The sequence below is a fragment of the Chionomys nivalis genome, chromosome 3, assembly GCF_950005125.1.
Source record: "Chionomys nivalis chromosome 3, mChiNiv1.1, whole genome shotgun sequence".
NCBI classification, from domain to species: Eukaryota; Metazoa; Chordata; class Mammalia; order Rodentia; family Cricetidae; genus Chionomys; species Chionomys nivalis.
Window position 1 is genome coordinate 11,485,823 of NC_080088.1, and position 21,003 is coordinate 11,506,825.

Below are 21,003 nucleotides of genomic sequence, written 5' to 3' on the forward strand. Positions count from 1 at the left end.
ATGAAGTTGTTTAGATGGGAAAATGTGGTAACCGCAATGACACTGTGAATGTGTCCTAGAGATGCCTCGGATCTTCACAGCATTGTTTAGGGAAAGAACTAAGAATGGGAAAATCTATAACAACTTTGGTTCCCCCATCCCTATTGAAATGGGCTATTCACTGTGAATTTTTTTTAAAAAAAATTTCCTCTAATTTATTAATTGGTTGTAGCACAACAACAAAAAGCCACTATGGTTTTTCACTTTGCTACCATGCCAAAACTGGAACAAATGACCAACTTTAGTCATAGGGAAAGGCTTCAAAGAATCTGGTTAAATGGTTAGGTTGAATTTTATGAAACTGTGGCTTTACTGACATGTACCTAGCTTTAGTCAAATGATGTTTTCTTCACATTAAAAAAGACTTATTATATACATGGCTCTTTCTCAAAACTGGCCTTTCACTCCCTGGTGACCTAAGCAAGAATTTCTCAGAAATCAGAAGCTGGGTGGGGAGTGGCACTTCCTAAGGTTTGTAATAGAAGAGAAACGTTGAGTTCTAATGGATGCATTTAGAAAAGAATGAATTGAAGTTGCTCTTGCCAAAAGTCACAAAAAGTTCACTTCAAATTCTTAATTGCGACAAGGGATGAAGAAGGTGGATGTTAGAGGCCCAGTTTTAAAATCTTGAATCACCCATATGATTGTAATCTGCTCTAAAAGAAGGCTATGTGCTGTAGAGTTAAGTGATTTTAAATTGCCAGCATGTAATAATTCAATTATAAGTATATAGAATGTTTCTGAAAAGAATAACACGAACAAGGGAGTATACATATACTCAGTCTTCTCCAAACACTACTGCCTTTACTGACTAGTCTTTTGGCATTTATGTTTTGCATTGTTAATAAAAAGGCAATTTATTGCGGCGAACTCCCTGACCAGCAGGAAAGGACGATCACCAGACGAGGATTCTTCCCAAATCACGCTTTATTGGAGCCTCTTGGTTGAAGGGAGAGTGGAAGCGAGGGGGCCCTGAGCGCCAAATGGCGGCTGCTTATATAGGGGGTAAGGGAACGAGTCGTGCCTGGATTGGCTGATGCGCGCCTGCCGATGCTCCTGGCCACGGGATTGGCCCTAAGCACATCATCGTCACTGCACATACGAGAGGCACGGTTCCACTGCATTGCCTAAATGGAGCTGTCCAGCAAGTGAGGCTGGGGCCAAGCGCCATCTTGTAATGGCGGCCACTCAATCGGCTCCCAGCAATTTATGGAGGTTCATAACTTTCCTGTTTAAAATATATGCTATTTTTCCTTGTAATCAACTATAAAAACAACTTTTTGTTCTAATTTAACAAAGATATAGTATAACTTTTGAGAAGGCTCTTATCTTGTGTGTATGAACAATGAGTTTAAAAATTGTTACAAATGACTTCTATGGGACAGATGGGAACAAAGATCCAGGAAGCCTTAAATCCTTCAAGGATGCTGTATCTCCATTTCCTTCCCACACCGCTTCTGAGGGAGGTGAGGTTTGTCCTAGCCTCCTGGGAGAATAATTCTGTCATTTCCATTAGGAAGATGATTTATTGAGGGCATTTCCTTTCTGTTTTTAAGAATTGGATCCAAAAATAGTAAAAAAAAAAATCATCATTGCAACGTGTCAGTGTGCTTCCTTTGCAAAAATCCTTCTGTGTTAATGTTGTAGCAATTACTTTGTCCTTAATCTGAGTCACAGACACCTCCCTGATCCCTGCTGTAATCTTATCTTGTAACACAAAGCAGTAACTACTGTGCACTGTGGTTTGTGGAGGCTAGGGGAGAGATGCAGAGAATACAGTTCCACAGTTTCTCATGAGAGATCATTTAGCCTGTAATAGATATACCCTAGGGCCATCCCAAAGAAGCCCTGTGCCATGGGGGTCAGGACTGAGGACTCAGTTGTTAAAATGAATTTCATTGCATCTGGAAAATAGTTTTTCAGAAACCGTATGGCAAAACATTTTGTTTACACATATCAGTATTTCTGCAAACCTCTTTTAGTCCTCACTGAACCTCAGGGGACTTTAAACAGTTCAGGATGTATTTGAAAAACTACCTCTACCTCCCATCAGGGGGCACTTTCCTCAGACCTACAGCAGGCCCTTCCGTTTTTTTTTTTCCTCAGAGGTTATTCACATCTTGTTCTCAAGAAAAGGAAATTTGTAGTCAGTCAGCAACCTGGTCTTAGAGCAGCTTGGGTTGTGTGAATGCAGTCATTCACATGGACACTTCCTTCAAAAAACAGAGTGTGGCTTGGAGGAAGGAGTACCACTGAGAGGAAAGAGGTTCAGGTTCAGGTCTTGGAGTCATCACAAGGCAGCCATGGGACATTAAGCAAGCCACTAGCTCAGTTCTGTATTTCCAGTAAGGTATTTTAGACATCATGCTTTAAAGATTTTGGACACAATAAACATTTCACAGACTGTCTCTAGAACGCAGGTGAAAACATTTCAAGATGAGTCCAAAGATAAAACAGCTGTGATTTAATTGACCATGAGTTAAGTAGTCTAACAGATGCATGTGCAGGTGCTATAGGCTTTCCCCACTCTGCGAGAGGTGGGCTGAACATTGTTTTATAATTTTCAACCGGACTCGACTTCTTTTCAGCTGACATCAAGTAAGTTACTTCAACCCTCTGGTCTTCAATTTTCTCATTTGCAAAATTACAAAACTAACACTGAACAATATTTTTCAAAAGTGAACTCAGGATTGAGTCTGAGGAGAGAGTGAAGATAAAGTGGTTGGTCCTGCCCCATCCCTGACTCTTTTCCACAGTTAGTCACATAAATTGATTAGGAGCCCCCAACCTGGCATTGCTTCGTCTCTGGTAGTGATTTTCATTCTAGTTAGTGCTCGGTCAACCTGTCACTGACCAGTAGGAACAATGCTCCAGCTGTAGCCATGAAAAGTGCTTCTAGTATATGCCAGATCCTGGAGGGATACAAAAGGGATAAGTATTAAATCCTTGATTGTTCAGTGGCAGGCTCTGAAATATGACAATGTTTTTACAACATCTTGGCTCTAGACACCTGCATAAGTTCATTACTGAGCCTTCTGAGGGAGCGGTGGTCTCTCAAAGTGTGGCAGGGCAATAACAGCTACAGCAACCCCTAGAAGACCACCATGTCTATAGTTTTGGATGATAAATCTCAGGGTGTTGAGAATGGTAGGGAAACACTCTACCAACAATGCTGCATCCTATCTCAAGAAGAGGACTTCCCTCCTCAACCTCCTTCTCTGCCTCCATTTTTTTTTCTCCATGAGGCAGTCCTCAATTGCAATCTTTAAAACGTAGCTTCTTCAACAAATCTTGGAAAGGGCCTTTGATCATGGAACATACCTTAAGACAAAGCTCACTTTGAGAAACATTGAACTTTTTGTTCTCTGAAGCTTTTCCTAGATGATAAAATTCTCTCAAATTTCTGGTTTGTAATATTTCCCAAGTTTGTTTCAGTAAAAATTGGATTCATTAGTGAATATGAAAATTGTCTTTAAAATTTTTTTTAATTCAAAGAATATTATCTTGCTGAGAAAATTAAAAGAATCTACCATCCGATGTGTTTTGTGGGGGTTCAGAGATTCTTCTAGAAAAGTATGCATATATTTTATAGCTTTATTTGCTCTAGATGGATTCAAACTTTTTTCCTTCTTGTTCTCTTTGAAAGAACCAGAAAAAGAGACAGAGTTGCAGTTCTCCAATTTCATCTGGACTCTATAAAAGTTGAAGCAAATTATTTTATTTTGATTTGACTAAAATATAAATAACTGTTATTATCTTATAAGTACAAATTTTTAGTTTGAACTTCCTGTTTAGTTTATGGTTTCCAGTCCGTTGAATATGTTTGATTTCTTTCTACTTGTTTGCTTTCTGTTGAAATGATTTATAGCCCCGGCAATTATATTAGTGGGTTCTTGTGGAAAAACATGAAAAAATGGAGAAATGAAAACTGCTATTTTTATAATAGAATGACTTTTTTTCAAATACTTCAAAAACTTCAGATTTCATGAGTTTCCATTTCTGGTGAGATATTTCAACAGCAATGGTTCTCAGGTTTGCAGGCAAGCCTCAGCTTAACTTTGTTGCCATATTTATCTAAAAATGTCTTTTCAGCTATTTTTAAATTAAATGCCAGTTTAAGAAAAAATACTTTAAAGTTAATTTGTGTGTGTGTGTATAATATTAATAACAGTTGTGGTCCATAGAGAACTCCAAGTATAAAGTTGGCTGCTGCCAAGTCTGATGGTCTGAGTTTTATCACGGAGACTCACATGGTTGACGGAGAGAACTGATTCTTGCAACCTCTGACCTCCACAGGTACATCATAGCATGAACCTGCCCACACATATATACATATACATGTACACACATACCACATTAAATGAATAATCAAAATTAGTAAAAGTTAATGAAAGACTTGCTCTTTTCTGAGGGAAGACAGACTCCGGGGATGGATCTGGGAGAGGAGGGGAGAGACCAGCAAAGGGGAGGGAGATGAAATTGTGGTTGGGATGTGATATATGATAGAATACTAAAAAAAGTTAATAAAAGAAATATTACTAGCACCAGGATCAAATGTATTAGTCATTTATTGGGATTTTAGAATGAGGTTTACTTTAAGGTAGAAATTTCTTGATAAGAAAGTTCTCAGGTTGATTGGATGGAACATAAACATGAGGTAGGTGTATGTGTATGTGTGTGTGTGTGTGTGTGTGTGTGTGTGTTTAGAGGTGAGAGTCAACAAGATTGGAAATTGGTCTCCATACCACAACATGCCAGCTGTAGTTATATTTATCTTCATGTTTAACTCCCAGTGACAATGCTGTAAATGGCAATGTTATATAATAATTGCTGAGTCATCTTTTCACGAGCTACCTATCAAAGTCAGGGGCTATGATAAATGGTTTTAAACCAAAAGCCAAGGCTTTTTGGCATTATTGCTTTGTGAATAAATGGCTGTCCTTTGCTGTAGACTTTCACTGTAGCTAACTCCCCTTCTGTTACATATTTGGGAATTAATTACCACAGCTCAGAACTGTTTCCTATTCCTTTGGTCTACATGTGAAAACAGTTTTCCACTCCCAGGCCCTCCTTCCTCTCTCTTAGGTAAACACGGAGATCTGCCTTCCTGCAGATATATTTATCAGCAGGCGGTTGGTCAGTGCTTAGGGTTTAGGAAAGAGCATCCCATTTAAGGTATTCACAGACATCCAAGGACTTAGAATTACTACCTGCCCAAGCTGCTGTTCTGGTTTTATTCCACTTAAAAGATTCTTAGCTCCTTATACTCACCTTCACCTCAGTTTACTGATGAATTTAATTCAGAAAATTTACTGCTTATGTTTTACTCTCAAGCCTTATTTATAATTTTAATGAAAATAAACCTTCTAGCTCTTTACTAAACACCTGAAAATGTAGTGTAGCCCACTAACCTTCTCCTCTAGAATTCCCTAATGATTTAATTCCTTCCTTAATGAATTTTCTCCATGCAATAGCTACTCCCACCTTTTAGCTAACAGCCATGGGATCTGTGTGTATGTGTGTGTGTGTATGTGTGTATGTGTGTGAAAACTCTTATCTGATTTTTATGGGGCAAATGAATTCCAGCCCTGGAACCTGTTAGGGCTGGGGAATTGCTGGTTTTGAGGATATATATGACTGGGAACATTTGTAATGGGTAGAATAAGGGAAAGCAAGGAAAAACAATGCAGAATAGAGAATAAGATTGGAAAATGAGAAGAATAAAGAAACATGGGCAGATGGATCCCATTGTGAGTAGATTTCTTACCCCTTAGATTTTTAGCCCCCTTTTAGCTTATTGTGGAGTCCTTTTTTGAACCCTGGGAGGGATTTCTAGAAGCTGGACTTTTAGGGACCCATTATGACAACATACCTCAACATGGATATTATATAAATTTATGTCCCTTTGATTTATTATAGGACATTCTTTAGATTTGAAAACAAAGGATTTTCTTTATTTTCAGATCTCGTAGGCAAAGGCTGGATTTTGCCAAACATCTTCAGAAAATTGTCCTAATCTTAGCATTGTGTTCCTAATACACCCCAGAGTGTTTCCTAAAACCTGGGTTCTATACATCAAGGAAATTCTCTGGGTAATTCACGGTCAACAAAGTGAAACAATCACAGTGAGAACATGGATAGTGAAATAAAAGAAGACTGTCACATGAGTTAACTATACTTTATGAAATCTATTTAAGGGTTCATAATTCTTCATGATTGTGATGTATTACCTTGATAATCATTTTTGCTAGTGTATGTTTTACATAGAGTTAAATATGACGATCCCCACATTATGGATCATGTGAATTTGTTCAAGCACAGAATACACAACCTATTTCTTCACTGTGTGCAAGACCAGAAGCATAGTGCCTGCTCCTTTTTGTGTCCCCTTGCTCCAGTGTGCTTGTTCACCTGGGTTGATAAAAGTTCTGCCATGCTCTCTAGTGTCACTTTTGCTTTGTTACATTCTCCTTGTAGTAGAGGTCATGTTGCCCTTGTGAGTACTTGCAGTGCTGGGAAAGCATGCTTAGGATACTTTTGATACTCAAGGAGAGGGCATTGAAAATATAAACTCTACATATTTGACATCCTAGATTCTTGACTTTGGCAGGGACTGTATAGCTCCTATGGCTCAGTTGTCAGTTTAATGCATGAACTTTCTCCTTCACCTCACCAGCATAATGTCTTCTAACTTGTGCCTGGATGTTTCTACTGTTGGAGACTCAAAGCTTCCAAACACTCAACTAGAAATGTCTCTCAGTAAGCCTAAATTGAGCTTTTCTGTCATCTATAGCAGCTGTTAGTCTGTCTGTGTATATATGTGTATATGTATATATATGTTTATGCATGTGTGTGTATGCATATGTGTGTATGTATGTATATGTGTGTGTACGTGTGTATGTGTATATGTGTATGTGTGTATGCATGTATGTGTGTGTATGTGCATATGTATGTATATGTATGTGTGTATGCACATGCATTCACACACACATATTGAATATCCAGAATCATTTCTGTGGTCCAGCCTGGAAGTGTTTGATGGCACTGAGTTTGTTCACCTGATTGTTCTCATTTCCAGGCTAAATAACCTCAAATCCTCTCCATTGTACCACAAGGTCAATGATATCAGCTTGGATTTTGGATGCTGTCACACACATCATTTCCACTGATTTCTCAAAAACATGTCAAATGTTTAAGGGTTTGTGAAAATTTGCATTTGCATTGAGAAAATCGAGGGATAGCCATTGTTCAGGAGTACTGATAGCTGTGCAATTTACTACCCGATCGTTGCCTTGTCTTTCTCTCTTTTGATTTTGTATTTGAAGAAAGGAAGGGTTTTAGCTTACGTATAGTTTGGTATAATGCAATTGCACTAAAGTTAATTTAAACCATCTTAATATTTAGCCAGGCAAGCATGTATCATGAGTTCTTAGTTTTAAGATGGTGAAGTATAATTTGAGGATGAGAAATAATCAATTTTTATCAAATTAGTGTTTGTTTAAAAAAAGTGCTTCTAACATGCTGCCACTGGGACCATACTGATATGGGTGACTTTGTTGTCATCTGGTGCCATGGTGTCAGCTAGGCTCAGACTCTAGCTGGGGACTATTTCTGGGTCCATAGTACCTCAGCTGAGGTCTGCATTGAAGCCCATGGCCCCATGGTGCCACAAAAGGCCACATGAAGACTGGGGTCTGGACTGCATCCTGTGACCTTGTTGTTGTCCAGGGGCCATGCTGCCATTAGAACCACCCTGATCTGAGTGCCCTGAACTATCACTTAGAGCAAAGTTACCCAGGCCTAGTTGCTGAGGCGATGTCTGGGTAGTCGTCCAGCTCCAGCTGGGGTCTGTGCTGAACTCTGTGGTACAGGCTGCCACTAGGGCCAATCCAGAGGCCCTGGACCTGGGCCAGAGCCTGCAGCTTGTGTGGAGTCAGGAGGCCATGCCACAGCAGGGACTATACAGACAGATATGGGTGGCCTGTGCTACAACCCGGGGCTAGGGTGTCTTCTGGACCCAGACTATTGCCAAGGACCATCTCTGGGTCCGTGGCCCTGTAGCAGACAGGGCCCAGACTGACATAAGTGAACCCAGTTGCCACTGAGTGCCATGAAGTACAGGGTCAAACCAGCCACCTGAGTACAGGTTGGGGTCTGAGAACCAGAATGTATTCAGACCAGAGTAGCCTGTGCTGCCAACCAAGAACATGGTGACATCTAGTCCCGAGCTGCAGCAGAGGACCATATCAGGATTCATGGCCCTACCACAGCCTGTCTCAGTGCTGATGTCCAATGCTGTTACCACTGAAGGCGTTGCAGATACCCAAGATCAAGGGCCAAATTGGTGTCTCATGGCAATACCACCACTGGGGGCAGTGGTGACATCCAGACCTAGCTCCTGCTGAGGACCAGGTTAGGCTCCATGGTCCTACTGTGGCTGGGGTCTTAGTTGAAGTCCGGGTCCTGCATTGACACCAATAGTCACGTAGAGGCCCAGGGTTGTTTCTACAGGCTACACTGCTACCAGACATCGTTCTGGCCCAGGCTGCTGCCAAAGACCATGTCTGGGTCCGTTGTCCAGCTGGGGTTCTATGTTGATGTCTGTGGCTAGTGCTACCTCAGGAGACTGTAGGAACCATAGAAGAAGAAATCAGAGGACCATGCTGAGCTGGCTCTGCCTTTCCCTTTCCGGGAAAAGCTGGTTTTGCCTCTTGCTGGCCACTACACGGAGAAAATTGGCTACATTCAGGAGAGAAGGCACCCAACCTTGACCATAGGTAAGGATGAACCTACTCTGAAGGCAGGCATATAGGGGAGCTGACTCTACCCTCACACCAGAGGCAGATGGTACCAGTGGCTCCATCTGACTTACCTGGCTAACACCCAGCCCCACAAATGGGCCTTGGGTTGACCTACCCTAACATCTACCCTATCTGGGACTTGCTGGAGCCTGAGAAGGGACTAGTCCTGTGGAAACATACCTGTAAGATCTCCAAGACTCCCATCTGCCACAGGATACCCCAGAGGAACTCTGGTGAGGACCCAGTAAGGATGGTGTACCAAAAACCAGAGGCCTTGAGCCAGACCAGTCAAGCTGATGGGACAAAGGGGTATACTATATGACACACTGAAACCTCCAGTGCCATCAGGATGGATGAAGAGGTGTTGGAGAGTTGAGGGGGTGGGGAGAAGAGATTTCTTTGTTCTTGGTGTGGTTTTTGTTCTTTTTTGGTATTGAATTTTTTGCTTGCTTACTTTTTTTGTTTTCTTTTGTAGGGAAGTCGGGGTGAGGGAGGATATGGGGGGACCAGAAGGTGAACAGAACTGGGGTGCATGATGTGAAATGCCCAAAGTTTCAATAAAGAAGTTAAAAACAAAACAAAGAGTGCTTCAATTAGATCTTCATGCAGCTAGAAGGATTTCTGGGCTCAGTTAAAAAACGGTACCATTTCCTTAAGCTCCTTTGTCCCTCTTTACTCTAAGTTCTGTGGTTTTTATTAGTATTGCTCCCCCCACTAGCTATTCTGAATATTTTATGAATGAGCTCAGAAGTTTCCAGTCACTTATTCATGATTAAATACCAAAAGAATACTTTTCTTTTTAGGTAGAAGTGCACTTTCTCATGGGAAACATGCTTCTACCTGAGAGGTACAATCCCGTTTTGTATGCTCGGCCTCCTAAATGTTACCTTTCACGCTGTAATGAACTCAAGAGGAAACCCTACCCTTTCCTCTAGATGACTCATGATGTAATGCCTTACAGATTAACACTACGGTGTGACTAACAGGCCTCTTTCTCTTTGGTAAGGTGGTACACATTTCATCGCAGTCACTGGAATGCACACAACCACAGGCTATTGAGCTCTTTCTAAAAATAGAATTTGTGAAAGGGGTTGCTTCAGAATTCAGAAGTCTCATTCAAATCAAGTTTTGTGTTGGGGTATAAGTATCAAAATTAATGATGCTGTACTCCTATGTGTTAGAGATAATATTGCAAAAAATCTAGGACAACCAGCCACGGACGTGTGGGCGCGACCGCCGCAACCATCCTGGAGTACCTCACCGCAGAGGTACTAGAATTGGCAGGAAATGCATCAAAAGATTTAAAGGTAAAGCGCATTACCCACGTCACTTGCAGCTCGCTATTCGTGGAGATGAAGAATTGGACTCTCTGATCAAGGCTACAATTGCTGGTGGTGGTGTCATCCCGCACATCCACAAGTCTTTGATTGGCAAGAAGGGACAACAGAAGACCGTTTAAGGATGCCTGGATTCCTTACTATCTCAGGACTCTTGTTCTTAACAGCTGTCCAGTGTCGGTGATTCCAGTGGACTGATCTCTGTGAAAAACACAATTTTGCCTTTTGTAATTCTATTTGAGCAAGTTGGAGGCTTAGTTAGCCTTCCAAACCAACCAAATTTCTGCATTCGAGTCTTAACCATATTTAAGTGTTACTGAGGCTTCAAAGAAGCTATCGATTCTGAAGTAGTGGGTTTTGATTGAGTTGACTGTTTTTAAAAAACTGTTTGGATTTTAATTGTGATGCAGAAGTTATAGTAACAAACATTTGGTTTTGTACAGACATTATTTCCACTCTGGTGGATAAGCTCAATAAAGGTCATATCCCAAACTAGTTTTAAACCTGCTTACTGAAAAAAAAAATAAAGATCTATTAAGTCCTGTTAGTGCTATGTAAATACCTTTGGGTGAATGTGACCATCCACTGGAGTGTGTTAGACCTACCAGGAACCACACCCATAGAGAAGGCTAATTCTCTCTCCCAGCCTCTGTTGATGGCCTCCCTCCTCCATGTTGGAACTTCGTTTGGCTTGATCTAGTGTAGGTGGGTGAATGCTGTCACAACCCTATGAATTCTTGGGTGAAACTGTCCTGTTGTGTTCAGAAAACACTGTTTAGTTGTCATCATTCACGGCTTTTGCCTCTTACAGTCCTTCTGCCTCCTTTTCTGAAATGCTCTCTGAGTCTTTGGAGCAGCGTGTGATATGGATATCCCATTCTCTCTGAATGGTGACCAGTTTTGAATTTTGAGTTCAACTCTATGTCATGATAGAAGAAGCTTCTCTATTGAGGCTTGAGAGATGCACTTTTCTATAAGCATAATGAAAAGTACTCAGGGGTGGGTTTAATACTCTGTCCCATAAGAAGAAATAATGGTATTAGGTTCGCCCCTAGGGCCTATAACCTGTCCCCATTAACTGTGCTAGATATGGGTTCCATTTTGTGGCATGGGGCCTTTAATCCAATCAGAAAGAGATTGGTTTCTCTCATGACTTTGTACCACTATCATATCAATGGGTTTATCTTGCCAAGAAAATTATTTAATTCTATGTCACACAATTCAGAGCTAGATCAGATCAATGGTTACTTCTCTTTTCCAGCTTAAATAGCTACTTCCCACACTCTGAGCCAGTGGAGACGAAGCATTCATGTTAATACCAGCTCGATTTGTCTTGGTTCTATGGCTCAAATAACTCACATTTGTTTATGATAAAGAGTTATGTTTGAACATTGCCTGGTAGCACATGTTTGTAATCCAAACAGGCAATAACTGGAGAATAATGGGTTGAATGCCAACCCAGGCAGTTTAGTGACATCTCGACTCAAGAAAAATAAATAAAAAGAAAAAGAAAAAGGAAGGGGGAGGTGGTGGTAGAAGGGGCTACGAAAGTAAGTCAGTGCTAGAGTAGCTTGCTGAGATTACACAAAGAAAAAGAAAAGAAAGCAAAGCAAATTTGCTTAGGTAACTGACCACATTTATTTTTATTAATTGATCTTTAAAATGGCTAAATAATAAAGTGATATAAAAGGGGATAAAAGAGAAATGTGGGACTAGGTTGGGAGGAGACAGGTGACAGGTGACTCTAATATTTTGGAGGAAAATGGTGTTATAGGGATAAGAATAATGGTATGTAACTATAGCTCCAGTTCTAACAGGTCTGAATTGTAAAAGCCCAGAGTCAGATATTGGGGAAAATGCCGAGAGGTCAGAGAGACAAAGGAGCAAAACCACAGTCACCCTACCTACTTAACTTCCCAGCCAAAAAAGGAACTGAGTTCCTGTCTCCTCTTGCCTTATCACTTCCTCTCTCTGCCCAGCCATATCACTTCCTGTCTGTCTGTAAAGACCTCCAGACTTCTATGGTTAGGTAGTGGCCAGCTGTGCCTCCTGTTCTTCAGGTACCACCTGAAGATATCACCACATTTAATGCCTTTGTTTTAACCTAGAAACTACCCATGACATTAGGAAAAACAAAGAAACAAGAAACGCTCTAAAAATATTGAAATATTAGTATCCCCATCCTCTTATAGTTCATTCAATTTAAAAACGTATTTTCAAATACGTGTTATATGTATAGATGTTTCCTCTGCCCACATGTCTGTACATGTTGTGCATGTCTAATGCTCTGTAGCTTTTGGATATCCTAGAGGTAGAGTTACAGACGACATAAGCAGCGCCGTGGGTGTTCACAATTGAACCCAGGTCCTCCGGAAGATCAAACAGTGCTCTTAATGGCCAAACCATGTCTACAGGTCCTCACTCTCTCTTTTTTTCCTGAAACAGTACCTTATCCCACTATTACATCTACTTGTTAAGCACGCATTTGAGTAGACACAAAACATCTCTTTTAGGAATTTTAGGTGCTTGTTTCATTTGTTTTGTTTTTCCCAGTTATTAAAGAGTCGCTGATTTGGACATGAGATTTGATAGTTTTGAAACATTTGAATAATGATGTCAAGTTGCATTTTGATGGGCAGGAGCCCAGCAAGAAGCCCAAACTAAAATGTGGAGATGAAATGCTGAGGCCATATTCAAGAAAATCTATATTACATTCAAATCTTCATAAGAGGAAAACTGTAATGATGTGGGAGTGATTTCTTTTTAATCTGTTGCTTTTATTGGTTAATTAATAAAGAAACTGTCTAGGCCCATTTGATAGGCCAACCCTTAGGTGGGTGGAGTAAACAGAACAGAATACTGGGAGAAAGAAGCCGAGTCAGGCAGTCGCCATGATTCTCCCACTCCAGACAGACACAGGTTAAGATCTTTCCTGGTAAGGCAGCTCGTGGTGCTACACAAAATATTAGAAATGGGTTAGATCAATATGTAAGAGCTAGCCAATAAGAGGCTGGAACTAATGGGCCAGGCAGTGTTTAAAAGAATACAGTTTCTGTGTAATTATTTCGGGTAAAGCTAGCCGAGTGGTGGGATGCAGCCCGCTGCCGCGCTCTCATTACTACACTGTAAGTTTAGTTTTTTATATTAACTGTTTTTATGAGTTCATTTCTGCTATGAATTGTAGTCTTTTAGTCCTCAACATTTCATCTTTTCTAATTCTCTTGCTGTATTCTTACTGGTAATTTTATTAGGTCATTTTTCAAATTATTGTAAATTGACTTGTACTTAATTTTTCACAAGTAAGCAGCAGTGGGGGAATGAGAATTCTATCCAGATTATAAAATGTATGTAACACAAAGAGTGTTTTGTCCTGGGATTGTCCCATTTAGAGTGGACAATATATCAAGCAGTTGTCATTTATATTGGATGGAAAGTTTTGTGCCAGAATTACAAGAGATGACAACTCTGATGTTATTCTACAAAAGAACGAGTAGGTAGGGGTGTGCCTGTTCCCTTTAATATATCTGGAAAATGATTTCTATTTATCAGGAAGGATTTGGAAATTTCTTTGAAAAGTTGATAATTTCAGAATATCAATTGCCCACGACTAGGCTGTTCCCTGTTGAAACAATTGAAATCTTCAGGAAACTGATTTGTGCAGCGGGAAAACCCTACCTGTCCCCTCCCTTTTTATTAGGTCCTTGGGAAGGGCGAGGACAGGAAGAGAAATGACAGGTATTCACAGAACTTGCCAGAATGGAATATAAAGTTGAACATGATGTTCACATCTGTGCATGAGAGGTAATAGTTCTACTGTATTTGACCTTTAGAGGAAGAGATAAGAAAAGTTGGATCAGTTAGTTCTTGTGCAGTGTTGCAGAGTTCCCATACCTTTGTTCTGAGATGTACCAAACAGCAGATTAGCAACCAGCTGCTGGTAGCTCCGGCTTTGATTGCCTTATAATATTAGGCATTCTTTTCTTTATTTAATTTCAAAATCACTATTTTATTTGAGTTCTTTCACAAATGGTCTAAAAAATCACATTTTTCTAGTTTGTTTTTTGACAATTTAATAAAAAGGGCATGTATATAATGTATTTATACTACTCTCTCTACCATGCCTTCTTTTATCTCCCTTTGTATCCTAACATGAACACACACACACACTCACTTCTTAAAGCCTTTTCTGTCACTGAAGGATGCGTAGGAAGTAGCCAGGCTGTATAATAAATTGGACTCAGCCCACTACCCACACATCTGTGTGCAAGTCTGAGAACTGTCATGTATTAACTTTGAGTATACATCTTTCCTTATTGGATTCTTACCTGCAGCATGGAGATAATTGCTTTGATATGTATAATAAAGCACCCTATACAGTCAATAATTATACCTGCTCATACTAATTTGGGCACAAAAATCCAAAAAAATTGACATGAAATCCAGTTTGTTTATCTAAGAAAGGCAACAAAAAACATCTGTGACTCGCTGTAAAGCTCAGGACCTCTGTCCATGATCATAATGGTTTTGCAGATTGCCTTAAGTCAGTTGAAATAGTTGCAGACTGTGCCTTAAAGAAACAACACTGTCATACCCAGTTCTGACTGTGATAGCATCTTCTTTTGCTGGGGAAAACCTGATTTTCCAATTTCAGTCATGATGGCTATGCATTTACACTTATTAGTATTTAACTTTTGCCAATCCAGGTTTATATCTCTTTCTCATTTCTCTCCTTACTTCTTGGGAATAATTTGGATCTCAGGGGTGAGCTTATGCACAATCTTGACTTTTAAGATATGAATTTTTAATTTGTTTCTGCAAGAGATTTATAAGATCTGTCCAAAGTGGTTCAAAGTTACTCAATGACTAGGGAAAGAGAGTGATAAATACAAAATCATAATGATAAGAGGTTAAATACAAGTTAACTCAATGTGAGTACTCTCTTATTCCTTTCATAAAACATTGGAGCCGAGGACATGGTGACAGCTCACATTAGAGGCCCCAACAGATTATTCCCTAAGATGAACATTGCTTGGGGTAAGTGGTCACAGGAGAGTCCATGGAAGGAGAAACTTCACTCTGGCATCTCCAGGGTGTTCCTAGCGATGGCAGAACAGAGAAATAACTATGGTGGCAGAAGCAGTGGGGGTTGTAAGAATGGCCTAGGCATCAACTTGGGGACACAAGCAGATGGAGGCAGCAAAAGGAAGAATGCCTTCATGAGAACACAGGAGCAGTTCATTAGGAACCCTAACCCTAACCCTAATGAACTGCTCCTGTGTTCTTGATGACTTGTGAAATCCAAATCAGAGTCAGCTGAACAGACAGAAGGCACGTCATAGAATTTAATTTATTTATGATTCTTTCAAATATGGAGTGACTGTCAATTGGAGCAGAGTTTTCTCTCAAGGGACCTTGGCAACCATGGAATAGAACACAAGCAAGTTATCACAGATGGATTGAGAAGTTGCACTATAGATGCCTCCTGGGTAATGGCCATAGATGCTGCTACATCTACCACACAAAGGAAAGCTCCACAACAAAGAATTATATGACCCAAATGTCAACAGCACAAGGGGAAGAACATTGAGCCAGCAGAAGGTATTTGTAACGGTGAATAATTTACAAATAGGACTGCAGTCATGGAAACTTTTGGAAACAGAATAAATGTTGTGATGACCATATTCGACACAAAGACAACAGTCAATTCAGACTTAAAATTTATATAACTAAAACTTAGTTATATAATATCCTCTCTCCCTTTCTTCCCTTTTACCCCTCTCGTCTGTCCCCCACGCCTCCCACATTTAGTCTCTTCTTTAACTATTGTTGTTAGGAATAAATGCAAGTGAATAAATATATAAATTTCTGTTTATTTAACTTTTAAAAACAAAAACAGAAAACAAAGAAAAATTAAAGTGAGCGATCAGTACGTGCTCTGCAAGTTCTCAGGCAATCGGATAAATTGACACTGCTCACTAGGATTGTCTGTGGTGCTATGTGAAGTTTTCAGAAATTCCTACAGAGTAGCTCAGATGTAGGATTAAAACTTTATTGTTTCAAGAGATCTACATAAGTCTCTCAGTGTTCAAAAGAACATTTTCTGTCACTTCAAGAATGTCAATCTGGGAACTGGCGTGATGGCTCAGGTGCAGAGGGCAGTTAGTGCCCTTGCAGAGGATGCTGATCCATTCCTATCACACAGATGGTCACTGGCAACAGGTTATAACTCTATATGAGAGACCCAATGCCCTTTTCTGACCTCAGCAGGTATGGACGTGGTGCACATACATGCAGGCAGGCAAACATACACACATAAAATAAAAATAAATACATTTTAAAAAAGGAAGGTTGACCTGATTGATGCCATCCTCTGCTGGTTACAAGCTGATTGTTCAATGGTTTGCATGGGTGAATGGCTCCTGGATATGTAGAAACAAATCCTGTTCTCCTACATTCTGTATCTATTCAGAGTATAGGTTTAAACAAGAACCACAGTGGCTCTGGAGCATTTTGAAACTTGTACTTACAAAGTGTTTTCTTTCTTTTACATTTTAATTGATTTCTTAGAATTAAATTCATTTTTAACTGATAGAAAAAGCCATGAAATTTATGCATATGAATGGGATAGCATAGGATGTTTATATATATATAATCTGTAAATCATATTAAACATGTCAGTATCTTTGGATATTTTTAAAATTTCAACATTTTTAACGTTGAACACTTTTAATGAACTTCTTTATCTAGCTTTTAAAGATGCAAAGTGTGCACCCATGTAGACTTGATGAGATACTCAGGCAATTAGCATAATGGACCTGAAAAAGTCGTTCGTTGTATTTCTTCTTTTGCCCTCTTAGCCTCAGGCTGACCCCTGTCTCAAAACACATTCATATTTTTGAATAACGTTACTGCTGAGGAAATGGAGTGGAGAGATGAAGGTCTCAAGATTACATGGTAAATCAGGGCTTACTGAGATCATATTTCCAGCAACCAGTTCAGAAATCCTACATAAGCATTTCATCCAGAGTTTTGTAAGTACTATCTATGCCAAAGCAGGTTTCTAATGAAAGAACTCATGGATTGGTTTGTCCATTTGAAGGAAATACACTCAGACCTGCATCCATGCACACAGAAAGACACAGCTTTTTCTTTTGATTCCCTTCATTGTTTTGTTTTGTTTTTTTTGTTTCTACAGATGATTTTGAGCAACATCCACCAGATACAAATGAACACAAGATTATATTTTTCCTGTCTGTATGAAGTGATGCTGTTTTCTTCTTTCGTTCTGTTCTACTTGCATGTTCTCCTTCTCTTCCTATCTTCAGGAAAGACTTATTCCCTAATATCACCAATGATGAGAAATTACTGAGAGACATCTTAAACATTTGGAAAAAGAATTATTTTCAGTTTTGTTATTGACTCTGAAGAAGCACACTCAAATTGATTCAAGACCTCTTCATCTACATGGAGGAAAGGACTAAGATTAATAATGGTTTTCTGAAAAATTTTGATGACAAGTTAATTGGGAAATGTGAATATGGAAATGGCCATCATTTGTGCCTCTCAAAACAATGAAGAAAGTAAAAGCATCACCATGTCCCAAAGTTTTGCTTTTACAGTTAAGAATGAAAATGGAATAAAGAGGAAAGACACTGTTATGTCTTCCAGATGAGATTTTTTACCACATGACCACAGAGAGTGGGGCAGGATCCTGAGAAATAAATGAAAGAGATGGAATAAATCCAAGCTATAACCACTTTATGAGTTATCAAAAAAGTCATATTCTGAGTCGTGACTCTAGAAAATTGGTAGCCAAGCAGTAAAATTTATTGTCAGACACTGAAGGTGATTATAAGTGTCAGAAATATTTGCCTTTTGTTCTTGACTCTGGGAATGATGAGTAGAGCAGAGTATGAAGAATCACAGGCTGTGCTGAGTTGTACTTCCACCTGTATACACTAACTGCTAATGTGGCCATGGAGGTTTCTCAACTTCTGGTCTTTGTTTCTAAACAGTGGAAGGCACAGTCAGTCAGTTTCACTGGCCAGCAGGCAAGCCTCCTGCATGTAGGCAGCTCCAACATGCCCCAACTCCATTGACTGGGCCCTGTATCTACAAGTACCACTCCATGTCCAAACCTATCCATCCCTGGTGACCTCAGAGGATATCTGAGGCACAGACAGCAACTGCCCAGAGTGGATCAAGAGATGAGTGGCCAGCTCTCCAACTGGACAGCCTAGTCTCTAGGTCTTAGACTCTGGGTCAAAACCCCGGGCCCCTCCTTCATCCATCTCAGCTGCAATAGCTGGCCAGCAGGTGAGCCTCCTACAGGCAGGCTGAGCCAACATCTCTCACCAGTCAGGTCCTGCAATCTACAAGTTCCTCTCCACCCCCAAATCCACCCATCCTTGGAGACCTCAGGATTCCCTGAGACATACACAGTGACTGCACAGAACAGACCAAGAGTGGATCCCTAAGATACAGAGAGCAACTACAATTATTGGTCCAAGAGAGGATCCCTGAGACCCAGACACCGACTGCAAGGATTGGACCAAGAGGCAAAGATAAACCACCAATTAGAGGAAGAGGTGTATAGGTGCCAACGTGAGAATACATTCACCAACCTACAAAGCAACATGTCTACACCAGAACCCAGTGGTCATACAACAGGAAGACCCGAACATCCCAACCCAGAAGAAGCAGAAGAAAATGACCTTAAATATATATAACCTTATGAAGTTGATAAAGACTCGTAAAGAGGAAATGAAAAATTCCCTTAAAGAAATGGAGAAAAAGACAAAAAAATTATAAGAAGTCTCTTAAAGAAACTAAAAAAAAATAAAGAATAAAACAATAAAACAGATGAAGCAAACAATTCAAGACTTGAAAACTGAAATAGAGACAATAAAGAAAACATAAACCAAGTGAAATCTGGAAAGGGAAAATCTGGGTAAATGAATAGGAACTACAGAGGCAAACATAACTAACAGAATACAAAAGATGGAAGAGAGAATCTCAGATGTTGAAGATACAATAGACAAAATAGATTCATCAGTCAAAGAAAATACTAAATCCAATAAATTCTTAACACAAAACATCCAGGAAATCTGGGACACCATGAAAAGACCAAACCTAAGAATAATAGGGATAGAAGATGGAGAAGAACTCCAGTTCAAAGGCACAGAAAAAATATTCAACAAAATCATAGGTGAAAACTTTCCCAACACAAAGAAGGTAAAAGAAGCTTAGAGAACACCAAATAAACTGGACCAAAAAAAAAAAAAAAGCTTCCCTTGCCATATAAAAATCAAAACACTAAACGTACAGAATAAAGAAATAATATTAAGAGCTGCAAAGGAAAAATGTCAAGTAACATATAAAGGCAGAACTATCAGAATTGCACTTTATTTCTCAATGAAAAACCAGATTTAAACAATACCTATCCACAAATTTATCCCTACAGAAAGTACTAGAAGGGACAACTACACAATGAAAAAAATAATGACATCTTGAAATTTGCAGGCAAATGGATGAACCTAGAAGACATGATGTTGAGTGAGGTAACCCAGACCCAGAAAGACAATTATCATATGTACTCATTCATAAGTGATTTTTAAACATAAAGTGATGGAGGAAGGTTATTGGCTAATAAAGAAACTGTCTTGGCCCATTTGATTGGCCAGCCTTTAGGTGGGTGGAGTAAAAGAAAAGGGCTGCTGGGCTCATGCCCGGCAGATTTATCCGTAAACATTAGCCCGAGGCGAACACGCCCCCAATGGGTGGGGCTATGTCCCTACATCTCCCCCTTTTGTCTAAATAAGATAGAACCAAACCAAATACAACTATATACAATAATAACAAATAATAAATATAACAAACAATATTGAGAACAAAACTTTTGTTAAACATACTATCTCAAGGAGTCTAAATAACATAGAGAGTAACTACAATTATATAATCTTTAACTCCGTCAAAGATCTGAGAAGGGAATAAATATTACTTAACATCCCATGTTCCCAAATATGGTTTATAAATGTTCTTTTACATTTAAAGGGGGATATGATATAGATATAAATAATTTGCATTGGTATAGATTATAAGGTCAATTTTGTTATGTGTATATGTATTTCTGATCTTGATTAAGGTATTGTGATTGTGTAGTTCATTTAAAAATGTAATGTATAATTAGGAAATATAGGTTGCTAATGGATAATCATCGATAATAGTAAAGCTTGTAGTCGTGCTAGTTAGATTTTCTAGATGAACATAGGTATATTTCAGTTAGATAGGCATTCTTCATATCTTTCAAAGACTACAGAATATGGCATTTAAATGTTTTAATAACTTAGGACTGTTATAGTGAGATACGTCTGCTCCTGGCAGTACCAATCTACTTCAAGAAAAAGATGGGCATCAAAGAGGCTTCTTATGGAGTTGGTTAGCCATTTGGGCAAGAAACTACTCTTGCCTGGACTGATGCATAAACTGGATGCAAAGAACCCACAGAGAGAGGACTGCTGAACTTGCCTGAAGGTGAGATGGTCTTTTGGGGTTCCTGACTCATGAAAGAGTCTGCGAGACATTCTGCAGGACACAGCAGATAGTGACTGAACTGTCTTTGGAATTTCCTGCTTCATAAAAATGTGTCTGCTGGATACTATGGGCCTAAAGGCCAAAGACAGATGCCCCAACGGTACAAAAGAACTTTGGGTGACTGTACAGACAGCGAGATGTCTCTGTCATTTCTAGAGTTTTGGATTTCTTGTTTACTTAGGTAATATTACATCCTTCTGGAGTCTTTGATGGAGTTGAAAAATGGTTAGTTA